Source organism: Rattus norvegicus, chromosome 3 (genome assembly GCF_036323735.1).
Source record: "Rattus norvegicus strain BN/NHsdMcwi chromosome 3, GRCr8, whole genome shotgun sequence".
Lineage (NCBI taxonomy): Eukaryota > Metazoa > Chordata > Mammalia > Rodentia > Muridae > Rattus > Rattus norvegicus.
Window position 1 is genome coordinate 156,446,847 of NC_086021.1, and position 18,022 is coordinate 156,464,868.

Sequence of the window (18,022 nt, forward strand, 5' to 3'; positions counted from 1 at the left end):
CAGCTTGGAGTGCAGGTGTGATTTAATGCTGTTAATGAGTAAGTTCACCTGGCCAGGAGAGGCAGGGATGCTGAGAATGTCGTGGGTTAGCGGGGGCTGGCCAGGAAGACCTGAGGTGACTAGGCAGACATGGGTGGGTATCTGACAGTGAATTGAATAAGCCGTGCTTGGAGATGTTGGGCAGCATCCTTCTGGGCATTCTTCATACAGGCTGATGCCACCTTCACTAAACATACTAAGCTGACTCACGTCATTGAGCAAACTGTGTATGATTTCCATTCCCATGCTCACTCCACACAGGAGACTACCATTCATCTCTCAAAACCCAGCTCCACTGCCAACTCTTCCAGTACCAACCCACCTGTGGCCAGGGCTCTGAGGGCAAATAACAATGAGGGGAGCAGTCCTCAGCCCTGAAAGAAGTACTATTTAATGTGGGCCATGCCTTATGTCATGAACAAAAACTGTGGAGTAGTTATTAGGGACAGACTACTTGCCATTACAAGACCGAAGATCTCTTCGTCATTTCTCTCCAGCACAAAGAACAGAACAACTGAGCAAAGAGTCCCAGGGAGGGATACAGGGTACCTCCTGGAACATGGAAAAGTATAAATTCAGAGCCTCTGTCACAGGTCACCGGAACTTAGGCCCATGAAAATTGTGACAGGATCTGGAAGAATCCCAGAATAGGCTGCTGCTTGTTATTCAGCTGCTGCCCTTTTCTTCTAGATTGAACTGCATGTGGGTGTCTCTGGGATGAGTCCCCTGAGTCTCATCCTGTGTGCTGGCAGCTGCCTGGACAAACCCTTCCAAGGGATCAGAGAGACATAGCAGAAGTCAATAAAGGAATCAGGACTATAGCATCTGCTGAGTAGACTGTGCATGAGTGTCAGGAGTGAACTGGAGTAACCTCTTGCAGTCCAGTCCCCTCCCTTAGCCTCTTTCCAGATCCTGGACCACACACTGTGCACTGTAGCTCCGTTGCTACACTGGGTGGAGGTTGGAGGACTAAAGAGCAGAAAGCCACCCAGGAGACCCCAGGGACCCTGGAACAGACCCTTCCTGAAGCACTGAGACCTCCCTGGTGCTGATCCTAAGTTGTGACCAGTCTCCTTCTTCCTGAGGTAAGGGTCCCAGAGCAATGTGCCCTCCCCAATTTGACTAAAAATACAGGGGCAACTGTACACAGAAGATAGGATAGAACTTACCTAACAGTGGTGCTGGATGAGTACATATATATTAGAATATACAGAATATAGGCTTCTACCTGGAGCCAGGCACACATGCAGGCAGGATCCAATCCAGCATCAGAAGGGTTACTACCAATCTCTGATATCTCCAAGGGCAAGTGTGACATGTTGTGCCTCTCCTTCATACAGCCTTCCCATCCCTCTGCCTTTAGTTGTCCTTGCAGCATCAGAAGACCCTCTGCAGCAAAGATCTGTTGGCAATGAGCCTCCTTGCATCCTGTGCCATGTGGCAGAAGATGTGTTGCTTGAAGGTCTACTCTCATTTCCAGAAGCCTTCCTTTGGATAACTGACAGTTTTATCAAGCTCCAACCATGGACTCAGTAAGATTTCCCCAACTGTCCTTCACAACACCATCCTTCATCCACTCATCTTCAGTGGCCACTGTGCCTCTTCTAATGTTGGTAACCACATTATCAAGTACCCATGATCTGCCCAGGTACATAGATTGGAACTCTGTGGTAAGTGGTCCCATCCCATCATTCATATGGGAAAGGGAGTTGCTTGAAGTTAGTGAGATTAGTTGTAAAGCTAATAGATATTAAGTCTGGAATTTAAACTCTCGGTATTGGGCTTATTGCAAGCTTTATTTGTTTGTTTGCTTAGTTTTGCCACAGCAGGTGGCCTGTGGGAGGATTCAAGGGCTTCTGGCTTTTTAAAACATGTTAGAGTGCTGGACCACCAAGGAAGCTGAGATATGACAGCACTGCTTCCTCAGCTGTTGATGTCTTCTTCAGAGGGGTTCCTGGGGCCACCCTGGATGACGAAGAAAGCAGAAACTATTTCACAGGGGAGAAGAAGACTAAGGAATAGTAGCGGTTACTTGCCTAAGGCCCTACAGTTATGTGAAGTTCAGGCTAGGATGTGATTTGCTCACCCCTCCCCTCTGGAATCCAAGGACACAGGCATGGCCCCACTGCACCTTATAGGTCCTCAGCAAGCACTTGAGACCTCAACTCCATCTTTACATTTGCATCTCCAGTTAATTACTAAAAGGTGATTCTTGAAGCACACTTAGGAAGGTTAGGCTGGAACTAAGCACCCATCACACACTGGGCTGTTGCAGGCACAGACAAACCTCTTCCCACAGAAGCAGCATCATAAGAACCCAACGGGGCATAATTTCCCTCTCCAGACAGGGTGTAGGTCTTTCCCAGTTCACCATGTAATGTTTCTACTTTATTATGGTACAATAGCATCCCCATACAATCGTTCTAGTGTTTTACCTTCAGCAGAGTACACAGTAAGTTCCAACAGGGGTTCAACACCTTATCATAAGATCAGGTTCACGTGAAGTTGTCCAGCAGTAGGCTAGTCGACTGCTGCGCACCTTTAAAGTGGCCTGGGTTAAACTATCACGGAAGTAGATTGCATAGAGAAAAGGCACTTTTTATAAAAAGAAATTTACTTTTGATTTTCTTTTTTCTTTATTTTTTAATTTCATGTATGAGTGTTGACTGAATGCATATGAATACCACAGACATGCCTGGCACCTGTGAAGGTCAAAGGAGACCATTGGATCCTCTGGAAATGGAGTTATAGGTTGTTTTCTGAGCTGTTCAATATAAAAAAAAACAATAAAAAATGAGTGAAAGAGAGGTGGGTATTGGAAAGGATTCAGGATGGATGAGGTGCTGTAAGATGAGACTCTACGTATATGTCTCAATCACAAAGTTTTTTATTCCTATGGAAAGGGATTTTGTGGGTATTTTTAGATGAAGGGTCAGTTAGGATGCAAGGAAACAGGGTGATTTTTTAATCTATGGCTTAAAGATATTTAAGGACCCTCTCTATCCTCAGGTAGTTAAGTCCTTTACCCTGGGATGAGTCCTCACATGGGAAGGATTTAAATTATGCAACCTCCAGTCACATGTGATCAATAACTCTTGTAGCTTCTATAATCCCAGCAAACACCTTAAGTAAATGAGTTCTAGGCCTTGGAAAAAAGTAATGCATAACATGGAGGGATGCTGGGGTAGGGTTAAGCAAAAGCAGCCTAACCCTAAGTCCTGTTTGCCTTTGAATCTGGCATAGGATTTTTGGGGCGAATGACAGAACTTCTCTATATATATTTTCCTTAACTGTCCTGGAACTGTCACTTGTCCTGCCTATCATTTCTATAAATGCATGTGAGTTTCAGGCTGTTTAACATAACTTGAAGTGACCCCCTACAGACCCTTTAATGTTCAAAGAAGACTGCCAATAGTGTTTGACACCACGAGTACTTACTAGCTATAGTTTGTTCTTGTTACTATGATTATGGCTCCTATTGTTGGAGTCTGTATACCAACCCCTGAACTAAACTAGCTCCCACATGGGCTCTTCATGCTATGATGTTTGATTCCACAAGCCTGCTTCTGTCTTTGTAGGACAGTAAAAGAGTCTAATATCTCTGACAGAGGTTTCCTAAGATGTCGTGACTGATATTGTCCATCCGGTTCCTGCCACAGTACAAAGAAGGTCCTCTGACACCATGGAGTATTTTCTAAACCATTACACTCATGGAAGGAGCTGTTGAAATGACAATGTGGGCAAAGAAATGTCTTGGTGACCAGTCCAACACACCACACATTCCTACACTCTCCTCCTCCATTGCTGCTCCTCAAAGATCCTAAGGCCATGGAATGCAGCACCTCTGACCAGCAGGAGATTGCAGTTACCGATCTAGAGCTAAGGTGAGAGTAGGGGAGGAGTGCTTTCCCCTTAACTGCTCCAGAGACTTTGATGAAAACTCAAATGCTACAGAGTCCTACTCCATAAGCTCAAGGTGAGCCAGATTTGAAGAAGGAGTCACCAATGATGGAGAGTTCATCACCCCTTTGAGGGGCACGGTAGCTAGACTCTGCAATTTTCAGTTCAGCCATAAGAACAAAGCTCACTAGGTTCGTCTAACCTATTTGTGGCTTTATGTTTGTTTTCTGTGTAGTGAGCTATTTGACAACTTAAATGAAACAAAAACAACAATAAAAAAGCCTCAGGCTAATGCTGTGATTAACCAATGGGAAACTGTACCCAGAGAATATTTTTGGCATACAAACCAATTAATCAAGGATCATCCCTTTCTAACTGGCTTGAGCCCATGCTACCTTCCTTCACCTCTGAGAATTCTATTATTTTCTGTTTTAATCATTCTGGTGTCAATGTCAGACAATTGAAGATGACCACTGTGCTCAAACAACACCCTCCCCAAAGTAGGCATCACACCCACCCTAAAGTATGATACTATCTTTTCTTTCCCATGGAAATCAAAGTAAAAAGCTGCAGGGACTGGAGCTCTCTTTCATTCCCATCTTTAGCCACCTGACCAAAACGCAGTAATTCCCCCAATGATCCTGCACAGAATATGATGACCTCTTGCCAGGTCTGTGTATGTGATAGCTGTACTATTTAGTACCTTTTGCATTTCCTCTTGGGGGCACATCACCCCCATCTTGAGAATTAGCACAAAACATTAACCTTCTTAAGCATTCAAGTGGTGTGAAGAATGGCCCCAGGGCTCCTAAGCAGAACAACTGATGGCCAGTTTCATGTAGAACTGAATCTGGCTATCTTTCTTGAGGGCCAATGGGGAAGGGCCTGTAAATACATTTTACCTTCTAATTCTAAAAATTTAATCTAAGGAAAGAAAGAGTTCAACATAAATATGTATGTCCAAAAATGACACATCACTGTTTTATTTATAATTATAAAAGTTTAGAATTTGGAACTATCATTTGTTCAATGTTATTGTGGTAAAATTAGAAATGCTCTACCGACACCATGTGCATTTGTCTTCATAATCACTCTGTATTTTGATGTTCTCTTTTAAATTGATGAGTGTAGATGGGATTAGAATACATCTAAATAGTTTTTGTTCATTTAAAACTATGTTTTAATACTGGTCAGTTATTTAAACATTCCTTTTTTTAGTGTATAGAGTTGGTTGTAAGTTTTGTCATATGTCTACATTATTTTAGTATATCTTTGTATTAATTAGAAAGTTCTTTGAATATTAAAATTTATGTTGTTATAAATGTTTTTTATAAAAGAAATTTGGAACTATATCTAATGATAAGGGGAAGGAGGCCAGGTACCCTCTCACAGATGTTACAGCATGAAAACAATTCCCCATAATACCAGCAGGAGGCAGTACAATGCTCAGAAACCATGGGGAATGGATCACCCACACCTCAATTCTTGGAGAGGAAACTACACAGCCTGCTTGCCTCCTAAAATGTAGCAGCCATTCGGTGCTATATTTTGGTGCTGAATGACAGGCATCAGCCAATCTTTGGAAACAACTGAACTTAGTCCTTTTTTGCTTTTACAGAGGAGGGAATGAAATATCCAAATATCAGAGTCAACAGAGACTGGCATACCAGGAGTGGAGACATTTCCATGGAGTCATAGAGAGTGCCTGAATGGATGGTATAGGAGGCAGGAAGGTCAGAGAATTAGAAACAGAGAACTCTAGGACATTCTCCTAGAATGTTCATGCAAGCAGTTCATTTCTACACATTAAGAGCGTTTCATCTGAAAACTCACTGCTTGGATTCAAGTGTTTCAATATTCAGATGAAGAAGCAAGGTCTCCCCAAAGGCTTGACTGAGGCCAGACAGCAAGCTCAGCACTGACCTGGGATCTCAACCAGGAAAACCTGGGTCTTAGTGAGACCCTCTTGCATCTGAACCACTGAAGATTCTACATGTGGGATAGAGATGCAGGGGAAGAGGTTCCAGACCTCTGGGATGCCAAGACATTTGATGTGATGAGAGACAGACTTCTCAACGATGGTGATAGGAAACCTGCTTGTTCAGATGCAAAAGAATGGAGTTCAACCTTCACATGACACAAGACAGTCCAGACCACAATTTTGTCACGAAGCGCCAAGGCGTAAATGGATGCATGATATGCCTCTTTGGTTGGTATATAGGAGGAAGGTGGCCAGCCCTAGCTTGTTGGGACTGATAGGCTTAGACTCTATAACAACTCTAGTAATGTCCATGGGTAGTGGAATAGCAGAGAGATATCTGAGGTTCCTCACAAAGCTTCTGGAACACAAGAAGCACCTTTTCCACTTCTTGTTTTCAGCCAAGAACTTTAATAAATTTGACAGTGCAGAGTCCAAAGGACAGGAGCCATGTGATTTCAGGTCACTCTGCAATTAAATCAGAAACCCATGGGAAGATGTTTGTTCTTGTGAATATACAATATTTTTGCAGTCCTAGGACTCAGCCCCAAGGTCGAAGTGAGCCCCTGATTGCATGGCTACTGATGAACAGATTAATATTTTACTTTGTTTGTATTTGTTGGCAAGGAACTTGCAGCCATGTAATAAACCCTGACTGGACTGCAGGGAAACAAAGCAATGATTTGTTCATTTCATTTTAATTCATAATCTATGTCAAATCTGCTTACTTTGATTTTTATAAACTTTATTTTACAAAGCAAGTTTAGGTTCACTGCAAAATTGAGCAGAATCATTTAAAAAATATAAAGTATATTGAAATTAATGCCTCAACACTAGGCCCAGTGAAAATAGACCAAGAAGAGTACAGTTCAGTCATCTCTGTCTTGTTCCCTCTGCCGCTCCATACACATGTGGTAGTTAGTGATGCAAGGTACCAGGCTAAGGAGGACTGGTGCTCAGCCATCATGGATACAACAGGGCATATGGCCCATCAAATTTTTGGTGTTCAAAATATTGTCACTACAGACCTGCTTGAGGCTGGAGGATTTGGGTCCTGGCACAGCCACCCTGTGGCAGGGACCACTAAAACTCATCGGGCATGAATGATGAAAGGCCTCTGCCTTGCACTATAGCTATGTGAGCTGTCTAAAGAGTCAGGAGTACTTGTGGCTGAAGTGGCTTTCCTTTGGGCAGAACATCTATGTTGTATGAATCCAATAACCCAAGCCACTGACCCCACATGAGGCAAGTGGTCTCCATTCTTCAGGATTCTACAATGGTACAGGCTTGGTCGATCGACCCCACTCCCAGCCCGCATGTCCAAGGACCTAAGTCTGAGCTTCATTTAAGTCAACAGAGAAGAGATACAGTGGAAAAGGCACTGCCTTGTACTGTCATTGCTATAGCAGACCACTTGAGACTGTGTGATTTATTGAAGAAGGAGATTTGTTTAGGTAATTTTGTACATCTGGGATTCTAAAACTGGACAGCTTTATTTAGCAAAGGCCTCACACTGTACCATAGCATAGCAGAAAAGCAGAAGGACATAAAGTGTGTGAAAAAGAGAGCACACAAGAGAGGCGCATGGCTTTTTGAACAAGCTTCTGTCTTGGTGAGTAATCAAGTCTCGTGAGTAAGACCTCATGAACTTCCTCTAGAATCAACCCAGCTCCCTAGTCCTGGAAGGAAGAATAACACTAATTCCTTCAAAATGGTAGATCACCATAACCTAATCACTATCTTAGGGTCCTGTCATCTCTCTACTATTATACTGATGACCAGTTCTCAGTTTGAGCTTTGGAGGGGACAAATGACATCTGCATAGGGAGCAGATTGATTAAGTCATAAGGGTGGAGAAAACAGACTGAGGCCTAGTCTCCCAAGGTAAACAACATGGGAGGGGGAAGGTCCCTTCCAGGGGTGGAGAAGGTAGGAAGGGACAGCGAGAAGAAGAGAGAATGACGTCCAATGGAGACCAAGAGCACAGTAGGCTGAGCCAAGACAGAAGATGCCACAAGCATCCTGAAGCTGAAGCATTAAATTCCTGGTAGGCAGCTGTAACCTGGCAGGAAGCAATGACAACTGGTAGGACCTGGCAGACTGACAAGCATAAGTGATGGGGCCTTCAAAATCTACCAGATATCCTGGGGAAAGTAAGCATCCTTCAGGAATGGGTAGGAAATGAACACTGGAATAGGCATAACTCTTAATGATCACTGTCCCAACTGATGGAAATGTGACTCTGTGTCATTATGTTCCTAGCGAGCATGATCTTTGAGGTCAGACATCTTCAAATCCTACTGTATTTCTTATGAGCCATGTCACCACCACAGGTGACTGTCATTTCATCTCCCAGAATTCCAGTTTATCCATCTAATCAGTATCAGTAAACCCCACCATCTTTTGTGCTATCTAGAAATTACATGAACTATAGCATCAAGGACCAAACACAGCATCTACCTCAGATTGGGAACCCTAATATCAGCTGGGTAGGGATGGAGAGAAATAAGCCAAACACAAAATATACTTGATTTCATAGGGGAATAAGTGCAGCAAGGAAGAACGGGGCCACAGGGAGGGATGAATACACAAGAAAGGAAGCTGAGGATTACTTCCTCTCTCAAACTGGGTACATTCTCAACTCTCCCAGGCAGAACCCTCACTTTCTAATCCCCTTTGCCTCACATATACACCTCTTTGTACATCCTCCATACCCACTGAAATGCTGAACTCAGAGCAGGAAGCCCAAATATCTCATACCAATCCCCCAAAGACCTCTTCCAGAAATAACCAAGTGTATACAACACCGAAGGGTTTGCTGAGAATAAACACCATAATGTTATTCACATTTGAGCTGGAAAGATCACCAAATGATTCCTGTTTTTCAATTTGATTGTTCGCACTTGGTAAGTCAGCTAGCTTATTTTTATTAACAAAATCACCGTGTTCCTCCAGCTACTGTGATACTTATGAATTAACGGAGATTGGAGGCAAAAACTGACCATAGGGAGTACCTGGGCTCACAATACGTTTCTATTAACAGACTAATTAAAGCAGGCTTTGATGGTTTTAGGAAGTGTGGCCCCATCTGAGTGAGCAAACAAGGGCTTCTGGGTCATGGGAGAACTAATAATAACTTCTTTTGGCTGCACTTTGCAGCAGAATCTTAACTCATTAGACCGCTGGTAGCGTGCATTGTTCAGCCATCAGAAAAATATTTTTGTTTTGAAGCTTATTAAAGTGTTTTTGCTCTCTGTCAGGAGCACACTCCCTTCTCAACCCCTTACTACTTTAAAGTTTCCTAAATTGTCCTTGTGGAAAATTCAGAGGGCCAAACAACAACACATCATTCTTGCCACACTCTTGCTGCCAGTTGCCAGTCACGAAGAGCCTGGATGTTCCCAGGAGATGCAGCTCTGGCTGATATGCTTTCTCCTGGTCAGCTCACAAGCAGGCTTTCTGGTATAGAAATCTGAGGTGTATTATAAAAGGCCATTTAAAATAAGGCCATTACTTCCATAATGGGCAATTTTTAGACAGACTGCTCAGAAACCATTTAATTACCTAGAGGAATGCACCTGTGTGATCTGCCATTAAACTATTATTTAGGGGGCCATGGGGACTGTGTGATATTCTGGAGGACTCTAGTGAAGGCATGTATAATTTATGTCTTTTAGGGAAATAATCCACAATATTATGTTTATTGCCCTGCATGATATTAGCCAGTAGTGTCTCTGCCATCAAACTGAAGCTGTTTTGGGTTTGGATTGGTTTAGTGTTTTGAGACAGGATCTCATTTTGTAGGCCAGGCTTGCTGCTAATTTATAGTGATCCTCCTGCCTCAGCCTCGAAGAATTGGAATAATGGGTAGGTGTCACCATAATCAGCTTCAAGATTGTGTGTGTGTTTGTGTGTGTGTGTGTAACTCAGCCCCTCTCTGCTTTTCCTTCCTACTGAGTTCTTACTAATGAGCTAATAAGACATTTGATGTTCATTCTCTGAGTCTTGTTTTTAATTTTTTGAACATGAAAAAAAATTACAAAGCTGGTGCCCATATGTTGGGTTCATGAAGGGTGCAGAGCCTGAGCTCCTGTTAAAGAGTCACAAATAAGAAATACCCACATTGTTAATTTCCTAAAAGCAGCTTAGTGTATAAAACTGTGCCCCCATGTACTTGGAGAAGACATCGGACAGCCCCTCTCTTTGGCAAGCTCATTTATCTCCCAGTTCTCTTTCTTTGCCTTATCTATGCTCAGCTGAACTGATTCTCTAACTGATCCAAAGAAATTGCCTGACAAATGCTGTGTCTGGATGACACCAGTTGTCTCGCACAACCACTCTCAGGGAAAGAGAAAGGGCTAAGGAAGTGGAGAGGGAACAGGAAAGGGGCACTGTCTGTTTCTCGTCAACTGTCCTACCTGGTCAGCTGTTCATCGCACTTCCCATAACAGTTATTTGTAGCCACGCACACTCCTCTCTTTCAAACAAATTTCCTTTCTGTTCATTTTATCTCAGAGATATTTGCTGTTATGATTTGAACATGAAAGTTCCCTGTGGGTTTCTATGTTGAAAGCTTGATCTCTAGTTGGTGACACAACTTTGGGAAGTTATAGGAACTTTAGGAGGTGATCTCTGGCTGGAGGAAATAGGTCAAAGAGGCACATTTTAGAAGGATAAATCTAGCCTCCAGTCCCTTCTTCCCTCACTGATTCTTGTCCATCAGAATTAATTTTGTCTCTTAAGATGTGCTGTCACAATGCCAAGCAACCAGAGCTTCCAGGGACTAAGCCACTACCTAAAGACTATACATGGACTGACCCTGGACTCTGACCCCATAGGTAGCAATGAATATCCTAGTAAGAGCACCAGTGGAAGGGGAAGCCCTGGGTCCTGCTAAGACTGAACCCCCAGTGAACTAGTCTATGGGGGGAGGGCGGCAATGGGGGGAGGGTTGGGAGGGGAACACCCATAAGGAAGGGGAGGGGGGAGGGGGATGTTTGCGGAAACCGGGAAAGGGAATAACACTCGAAATGTATATAAGAAATACTCAAGTTAATAAAAAAAAAAAAAGATGTGCTGTCAAATTATTCTATCATGGTAACAAAATATTGCAGTCCTCATGTCTCTGACTTTTCTTTCCTGCACTGGTTTCCCTTCCGGTTACAGTACCATAGACTTTCCCAATGAAATTCTATTTCTTTGAGTCCCAAACGATCCCTGTTTGATTCAATTCTGATTTCAAAGAGAAAGTGGTCCAAGCTGAGGTTTTTGCTATAGCATTACTATGTCAATGTTCCTCCCTTCCTCTCCAAGGGATCCAGGCTTGGGTTGCACTTGACTCTTAAGCTATCAAACAGAGCCTTATTTCCTTCAGCACTAAGACCTACCTACAAAACACATTTCAACCTCTTGTCCTCCATATCTATGAGCATTCTCTAGAGCAGTGGTTCTCAACCTTCCTAATGCGGCGACCCTCTAATTCAATTCCCCATGTTGTAGTGACTCCAGGACACAAAATTATTTTTGTTACTATTTCATAACTGTAATTTTGCTATTTTTGTGAATCATAATATAAATATCTGATATGAAATCTTTGTGAAAAGGTCATTCCACCCCCAAAGGGGGTGTGACCCACACATTGAGAACCACTGCTCTAGAGCCTTTTACTCTTAGACGAGGACACTTGTCAGTTTGTCAAAATTCATGATCTCTCCTGGGCCTTGAGTTAGACTTCAGGAATGCAAATCTATATATCTTAACATGATTTCTTGGGGATTAACATGACATTCAAATATGAGAGATGCCACTGCAGAACAAGGAGCAGTGGCCTAAGATTGCCCTATACCCTTGCTCTCCCATGGCTTCCCAAACAAGGACACTTGTCCTGGTAGATGGTCTTCTGGGCTCCAAAGGCTTTAAAAGAGTCAAGCCTGAGCACAAACACTCATAAATGCATTTTTCTGTGCTGACAAACTTCCCTCATTAAGTAGCCAGCTCTTTTACAGCCACGGTTCTGTTTCTTTTTATAGAAATGACCACTGTGTCACAGATGCTTAGAAACTTTAGTTATTCTCTGAAACATCCTTTTCACCTTGTAGGAAAACATTAAAAATTCATGGCCCAGCTGCCACCCTGTTCAAGGTCCTTCTGATTCTACAGTCTGCACTGGTCAGACTCTTGGTACTGTTCATTCAGTTGAAGAGGAGACATTCAGGGTCTGGCAACCCAGACGTGCCTCAAGAAAATATGTCAGAGTCCCTGTCTTTGAGCCTCTTTCTATTCATTCTGCCAATTGGCCTGCTTCCTTTCATCTTCCCCCGATAGAGTTGGCCTGTGCAAAGGGATTCATGCCTGAATGGAGACATTCTAGAGGAAAGGAACACTAATACACACTAATACAACCCCCATGTTGCCCCACTACCTTCAACCAGGGTGCAGGATTGCTGGAAGGCAAGCTTATAGTGTGGCAGACAGCTCAGACCATACCAAGAGGCCTGATTCTGGGTTCAGTTTGGCCATTAATTTCTGACCTTGAGTTATCTCAGCTGTAAAATGAGGAAAGTTCCGAAGAAGTAGCTCAAACATGAGCATACTTCAGCCTCCACCCCTCTAGGAAGAGTGTTGGATCCCACATGACCAGGTCCCCCTGCCATGATTTGCAACAAAGACAAGAAAATATGTCACTGCTGTATAGAGATCTATGTCTCTGAAAACCTATAACATATCCTATCCCACCAGGCATAGAGCTTGTCTAAAGAAGGGTCTTTACTAGCAGCCCCTGCATGATCCCTGGAGCATGGTATGAATGCAAACCTTTAGCTCAACTCTAACCACCATGACCTGAAGCCAGAGCTCAGAGCCAAACTCTAGAAGGCACTGGAGATGCTGCAAGCATGGCTGCCTCCAGCAAGCCCATGGCTTCAAAGAACAATTCATCTCGCCAAAACAAAACCAGATCCCTCTGCCACACGCAATATGGGTTCTGACCCCCACTCACTATTTGCAGAGCCTCAACCGTGTTTGATAAGCACCTAATAAACACAACACAGTTCAGCTTCTCCACAGAGAATCGTTTCCTCCAGTGGCCACTGGTTTCTGAAATACCTTTTCAGAGGTTCGGGATTTCAGACTCTGGAGAGCTGAAGCTGCATTGTATGAACAGGAAGGGAAGCTGGGAGACGGCAGTACAGTGTACCCAGAGAGGCTGTGAACAATGGGTTCTCACTTTCTCAGTACATCAAGCCACTGCTATCAGATAGTCATTAGAAGTTATTGCATGAAGAAAGATGGCTTACCATGTTGCTGTATTTGTCAAAAGAAATACAAAGAACTCATACATGAATAAGAGTTTCAACAAGTAATAGCCACATCCACAGAGAGAAGTGCATATAAACTTGCAAGAACTTCAAGTTTCCAATCTAAACTGAGGGAGCAACTGCATCACCTATGCCCTGTTAGCAGCCCCAGGTTACTATTTTCATTCGCTAACCTTTGTAACTGACCTAGTCACTGTAAGCTGCAGAGTCCTGTATGTCTAGACTAACATGGGGACAGACATTCTGCTGACCAGAGTGATGCTTGTCACATTGTAGTCTTCAGTTTGATGAATAGAAAAATGGCTTTAGGTAACAATATTACCTACCCCAAAGGTGGTTAAAAGGACTCATTGGAAAAATATGATAATTTTGAGTATACTGACAGTCAATACTTAGTGTTTTCTATTATTTCTGTTCTTGATTTTTATATGTGAGAGTTTCATGTTTCATTCCACTCTTGTCTATAGCAACAGGCTGGGGGTATCAATGAGTGATATGCTGTTTGTGTCTGACCAATAAAAACTTCAAAATCTCATATTTATGAAGACTTATGATTTCACATGAAGCAACAAAAAGACTGCTGTCGATGGGCAGTGATTTGATGAAGGAGGCAAAGGAAGTAAAAGCTGTGTCCCTTTCCTGTTGGCCCTAGTGCGATTAGCCCTCAGGTAAGCTTTCTCATGCCTACCTGTTCCAACCTCTGCATTCCACCAAAAGGTGCCTGAGGCCTGACCACAAAAAGAACAGTTCTAGAGTTACTGGCTACCTTCCAGGGCACAAGGCTTCCAAAGACTACAATGATAATGCAATTTTCCATGAAAGGTAGAAAATCTTCTCATAGAAATTCTTAGGCAAACTACCAAAGTACTTTGCAGTCACCTACTTGCTCTTGGCTATACTTTTTTTTCCTCCATCTTTATTAAATTGGGTATTTCTTATTTACATTTCAATTGTTATTCCCTTTCCCAGTTTCCAGGTCAACATCCCCCTAGCCCCTCCTCTTCTTTATAGGTATTCCCCTCCCCATTCTGCCCCCATTACTGCCCTCCCCCCAACAATCATGTTCACTGGGGGTTCAGTCTTGGCAGGACCAAGGGCTTCCCCTTCCACTGGTGATCTTACTAGGATATTCATTGCTACCTATGAGGTGAGAGTCCAGGGTCAGTCCATGTCTTGGGTAGTGACTTATTCCCTGGAAGCCACTGGTTGGTTGGCATTGTTGTTCATATGGGATCTCAAGTCCCTTCAAGCTCCTCCAGTCCTTTCTCTAATTCCTTCAACGGGGGTCCCGTTCTCAGTTCAGTGGTTTGCTGCTGTCATTTGCTTATGTATTTGCCATATTCTAGCTGTGTCTCTCAGGAGATATCTACATCTGGTTCCTGTCATTGGCTATACTTTTGACAGACAGATAGCAGCACATGTCTACCCTCTACATGGCTCTTGGGGTGTTTGTCAGTCATTGAAGTCCTTGATGTCTCCCCTCAATAAAGAAGCCACCTTATTTCCAATAGGAAGAGTAAATAACCAAGCAGATCCTCTTAGGAAAGAATAATTATTCTTTCTCCACAATGTGAAGACTCCATGAGGAGATTAAGATTTTCAGAACAGGGAGGTTTTGGCACATAGTGTTCTTGCCAGGACCTTGATTTTGAGCATTCTGGTTTCTAGGACCATGAGAAGAAAAGATGTGTCCATTTAAATGATGATGCCAGGAATTAGTTCTGATGAATGGAAAAGCTGCTGAGAGAAATACCTAATAATGTGGAAATGTCTTTGGAACTGGGTAATAAGATGTTAGAAGAGCTTTGGGTACATGGTAGAAAAAGGCAAGGTTTAGGAGAATGAAGTGAGTTTGAGGGAGAATGAATCAATTCTAGTGAGATCTCTTAAAGAAGAGCTACAGAGAACTCCATTATTTTTTCAAAAATCATGTAAGTAACTGAGCAGAATGTTGGTGGAAATACAGATGAAACCAGAATGATAGTAGGACATGCTCCCAATTCTCTGGCCTCTGCATTTGGGAACCCAAACTAGTCACAATGTTAGTGCCTGCAAAAGGCCATAGAATGAAATGCTATCTAAAATGAATAAAGAATGAAAAATAGCAAGCAACTGACCAAAGGACAGATGATCAAGGTAATTCCAGTGAGGTCTCAAATGGAAATGAGGAATGTGTTTTGGAAACTGGAAGAAAGGCACAGTTTCATTGAAGTGCGAGTGGATGTGACAGGGTTGTACTTCTGGTCTTGTGTTCTATGAAAGGTGGGTTTGAAGAGGATGGTGATGAAATTTCTAAGCAGTGTTGAAAGAGTGCCTTAGTTCCTCTTGGCTGCTTATAGCAAAGGCCAGAAGGAAAAAGTAACTCCAGGACAAACTTATTAAGCAAAGAGATAATCAGACATTTCAATCTTTGGAAAGTCTCAGGCTATTTATGTCCTCAAAAAAAGAGAAATGGAGCTGGAAGAGAACACAGAGAGAGTGGCCAACTGACCCTTTGATAAGGTTAGTATGGGTGTGAACCATGGACATAAATCAGCAACCCTAGCAGGAAAAACTGCCAGTTTGAACAAGAATATGAAGGGATGAAGCAAAGTTATCTGATGTCTAGGGTTTTATAGGACAAGTTCATGGAGCTATTGGCACTGAAAGTGTTCTTTTCTTCAAAACAAGGAAAGACTGACCTCACAGGAAATTCAGAGATCGTCAGGGTTGCCTCCTTGGTTTTAAAAAGGGAGGCAACTGACTAATTTTCAGCAGGTCAGGTGACCTTTGCCCAATGCCATGGCTTTCTACCTTTGCTCAGCAGAGCTGGAGGGTCAAGACCACAGCTCTGGTGGATCTGTAAGTTAAACATGAAGCCACAGAGGATTACTCTCCAGGCTTCACTACACAGGAGATGTGTTGCCAATACGCTTGGCAGGTGTAGGCACTCTTGGTCGCCATTCATCATTCCTGTCTTTTCTCCAACTTCCCTTCTAAGTGAGCATATATCCTATGCCCACCCCATTACTGTAGTCTGGAAGCATTCAAATTATCTGGTGTGACACATTCTCCAATGAGGAAGAACTTTATCTCCAGACAAATCAAACCTTGAGATTCATTCATAACCTATTTAGATGATATTTAAATTAAAAGTTGGATTCTGTACTTTAGAATCTAGAATGAGCTAAGATTTTTTAGGGGCTCTTGGAATAAAATGGACACTGTTTTGTGCACTAGGAATATGATTATGGGATGGAGTACAGGATTGGAATGATGTATACTGTTCAAATTTTTATTTTAAACACCAACCCTGCTGTGGTAGTATAACCAGGGAGGTTAGGTCATAAAGCAGTCCCTGATGAAAGGAATTAGTGCCTCTACATTTTAGAGAGCTCTTTGCCCTTCTGTCACTTAAAGATATAGAAGGAAATAAATTCATATCACTAGAGAATGAAACAGGCAATATCTTGAACTTGGTCTTTCAGTGCCTCAGACTGTAAGAAATACATATTTCTTATATTTTTGGTTGTGAGCCTAGCCTTTAACAGCTGAGCCATCCCTCCAGCCCAGAAATACATATTTCTTAAGCCACCCAGTCTGTAGTCATTTGTTGTAGCAGTCTGAACTAAGAAAACATTTCAATGAGTTTTAAAATTATACAACAAGTGTCAAGAACTGGACCAATGGGGAGGATTGTCAGTACTGGACAAAGCTCCAGACTAGTAAAGGAAAAGGGGTTCTAAGCCATTGTCTTGGAGCTTAGAGTGAGCAGGGGCTCTGAAGTCTACACCAGGCATGAGGCGAAGCTGACTCTGAGTAAAAGAGTCTGTCTACACTGCTTCCACCTTCGTGCCCAAGCCTTCCTCAAGCCCTAGGACCACTTACGAAACCATCCAGTGCGTTCTTTCTGTCTGTCTCATCTGTCCTCTTACAGTTTATCCCTTGTTCTCCATTATCCATAATGATCTTTTACATAGATTCTGTTATTCCTCTACTCAAAGCCCCACCCACCTAACCCCTGCTGCACGTGTCTTTCCTATTTGCTTAATATTATGATCTAAACTCTTCGTGGTCTCTAAGGATGCCTATGATCTGACCTCTGATCCAAACCTAAGCCTCCTCTTCCACTGTCAAAGCATTCTCTTCCCCCCAATAGAGCCACTGAGATTATTCTTGAGCCAGGCTTCAGACTCCATTTTGAGAGCTGCCCTCCACATTTCCCATAGCAAGCTGCTTCTCATATTCTGAGAGCCTCCCTCATTGCAAAGCTCATTCCAGAGCCCACAGCCCATGCTCTTTCCGTTGGTAATCCTCTTCCCTTTCTCTGTTCCACACCTCCCTCAGTGCCAATGCATGTGTAAGTGTAGCCTCAAAGAGGCTGTGATTAGGAACTTTCACTCTCTAGGGGAATCAGGACACCTGCTGTACTCAATGCCCAGAGTTTCCCAGCCCTCTGTTCCCAACCACAACCATGGCATCCACTGAAACCTGGAACCCAATCTTGTACTAAGCTACGAAGTGACTCAAGCTTAATGTCAAGATATGCATATTATAGGTAAGTTGTCTTTTTCAGATAATATGCAAGTGCCTTAACAGGCTGTGGTATCTTGATTCAGTTACTGCCTGGGAGGGCTTTTTTATTTGCTTGTACAGGGATTTTGGACAAAAAGTCTTATAGGCTTCTTTGAGGGTCTACAAACAATCTCCACTACACAGTTATCCAAGATTAGTCCAATAAATTGGTAAGTTATACCTCTACACTTTGAGGTAAGCCCTGAGCTCAAGCCCTGAACTTTCGGCAGTGAAA

General features: G+C 42.9%; 1 long non-coding RNA gene across 1 annotated transcript in view; it reads right to left on the bottom strand.

The window, feature by feature from the left end:
* Window positions 1–369: 369 nt before the first annotated feature.
* The window catches only part of LOC103691916 (uncharacterized), a 48,644-nt gene continuing 30,991 nt past the window's right edge, over window positions 370–18,022 (bottom strand). Inside the window, exon 4 of the long non-coding RNA XR_005502557.2 lies at window positions 370–2,004. This is a non-coding gene — a long non-coding RNA (uncharacterized LOC103691916). The remainder of the gene's footprint in view (window positions 2,005–18,022) is intronic.